This window comes from Centroberyx gerrardi, chromosome 23 (genome assembly GCF_048128805.1).
Source record: "Centroberyx gerrardi isolate f3 chromosome 23, fCenGer3.hap1.cur.20231027, whole genome shotgun sequence".
NCBI classification, from domain to species: domain Eukaryota; kingdom Metazoa; phylum Chordata; class Actinopteri; order Beryciformes; family Berycidae; genus Centroberyx; species Centroberyx gerrardi.
In genome coordinates, this window is record NC_136019.1 from 4,298,573 (window position 1) to 4,301,072 (window position 2,500).

Below are 2,500 nucleotides of genomic sequence, written 5' to 3' on the forward strand. Positions count from 1 at the left end.
GACACATGGATGATTTTAGTGTCTATGATGTCATCACTTAGCTAAGTTAACCAAAGGACCAATCTCCCAAAAAAACTTAGTGAATGCCTTTAATAATGAAGCTCTTTGAATTGAGCGAGGAGAGATTTAGACGCAGAGAAAGAGAGACGGACAGTCGGTAACGCATGTCGCAACACATTCAATTACATTCAACTAAATCAACACCTGCCAAAAATGCAGGAGAATGACGGAGGAAAGGAGGAAAGAGAGAGGAAGAGGGGATGAAGGATGAGGAGAGGGAGAGAAAGGAGGAGAATGGGCCTTCAGTTTAGAAAGAGAGTGATGATGGAAGGAGGAAAGGGACAGTTTTTGTCTAAATGACCCACATTTCTGACTGTTGCATAACCTGCTGCTGCCCTGCTGAACTCCACACACACACACACACACACACACACACACACACACACACACACACACACACACACACACACACACACACACACACACACACACACACACACACACACACACAGGCAAGCAGGCATACCCCTGAAGCTCACAGACATACACTCTTTCTCTCTCTCGCTGTCTGCAAAACACACACACACACACACACTCAGGCACGCTTAGACACACACACACACACACACACTCAGGCACGCTTAGACACACACACACACACACACATACGCGCAGGGAGCCCCAGTGAACTCTGGGTAACACCAAACACACACAGACCCAGAGAGAGAAACCATATGTGAGAGAGGGATGAGAGAGGAGGAGAGGGAGGGAAGGAGTACAGAGGGATGGAGAGCAAAACCACATGTGGGGGAGAGAGAGAGAAAATAAGAGAGAGAGAAAATGAGAGAGAGAGATGGAAAGAGACACAGATGGAGAAAAATGGGTAACAGCGCAGAGAGAGAGAGAGAGGGTAAAGGAAGGGCAGATGAAGATGGATAGATAAGAGAGAGAGAGGGGGATGGACGAGTGACGGGCGATGGAGGGACGAAGTCGGGCAAACGAGGAGAGAGAGAGAGAGAGAGGGAGAGGGAGAAAACGCTGGCGGCTGACGCACTTTCAAGGTTTTTGAGAGGAATGAGCGAGCGACGGAAGAGGGAAAGGTGGAAGAGAGAGGGGGAGAGCGAAGGAGGGGAAAACACAAATGCTTCACTCCTGGCGCTTTTCATGGTTTTTGAGCAAATTTAGCCTCCAATTTGGCCGTGTCATACCAATTTCACTGTCGTAATTTAGAAAATTGTTAGGTTGTACGTCTCCTGCGGTGCGCCCCGCTCGCCCCCCCTCCCCTCGCTCCCCACCCCACCCTAATTCCTCGCTTACTTTTGCCCGCTTCGTCGGCGGCGGCGGGCTCGCTCACGACCGACCGACCGCTGCCTGACCCGACGGGGCGGCTGGCGGACAGGAAGCGGCGCGAGGTCCCGTCTGCTGGACCGTTTGGGACGGGGCACCGGTGGCTTTTGTAGGAGTAACCTGATCTTCGAAAACCTGGCCTCGCATGGGGAGCTTTCGTCCAAGTGCTTTCATGTCAGTTTTTGCCCTGAAAGCAATTATAAACAGGCGGCTTTCTGAGGTGTTGTTTGGAGGATGGGGAGCGGAGGACGGGCGGCCATTCAACTCAATTGGATTCAAATATTTAGCGTCCTGCAAGTGAAGTGTTTGTAATACAGAGACCCTGAATGTATGGGAGTAGTAGGGTGTCGTTAGGGAGAGCGTCCCACGACCAAAAGGTGACAGGTTCGATCCCTGCAACAGCGGTTTCCTCTCCAAGTGTCTTGAGCAAGACCTCAAACTATTACCTGCTCAATCACTTTTAAGTCGGTTTGGATGAGAACGTCAGCTAAACTCGCTGTTACACCCATAGACATCATTCCTAACACTTAAATTTTAAGTTCAATTGATTTCTTGACCTTGGAAACATTCCCATAGGATCTGCAATCAACGCTCTCTTAGTTTCATAGTTATGGCTAAAAAACTATGGCTGAAATGGCAGAAATCCCAGATCAGGATCACCAAAAAAATCAAATCAACTGTTCCTCGGCCCAAGGTCTATCTGTCCACCAAATTTCATGGGAATCCATTCATAAGTATTTGAGATATGCTGCTGACAGACAGACAGACAGACAAGCTAACTTACAGGGGCAAAAACATGGCGGAGGTAATAACTCAAATTTTAAGTATAGAAGGAAAATATGCACACACACTTTACTTTATAAGACCAGACAGGGAAGCAATAGCTTGATACATTTACTGATTCTGATCAATGTGGATAATAAAGTATATGACAGAATATTATTGGACATGTGCTCAATGTACAAAATATCAGGGATCTTGGTGAGTTGCAGCCCTTTTTCGCACAATCCACATCTCAGTTGTCTCAAAGATTAAAAATCCTTCTCCAACTCGTCTGCTTCTCTTCATCCACATCTTCTCCTTTGTGATCGGTACAGAATCAATAAGGGAAATCAATAAGGGATAATGGATTCACCTCATCAAACAGTAAGCC

The 2,500-nt window shown here is 47.5% G+C and overlaps 1 protein-coding gene across 2 annotated transcripts in view; it reads right to left on the reverse strand.

The window, feature by feature from the left end:
• The window catches only part of exoc6b (exocyst complex component 6B), a 106,900-nt gene that overhangs the window by 7,245 nt on the left and 97,155 nt on the right, over nt 1-2,500 (reverse strand). The window lies entirely within an intron of this gene.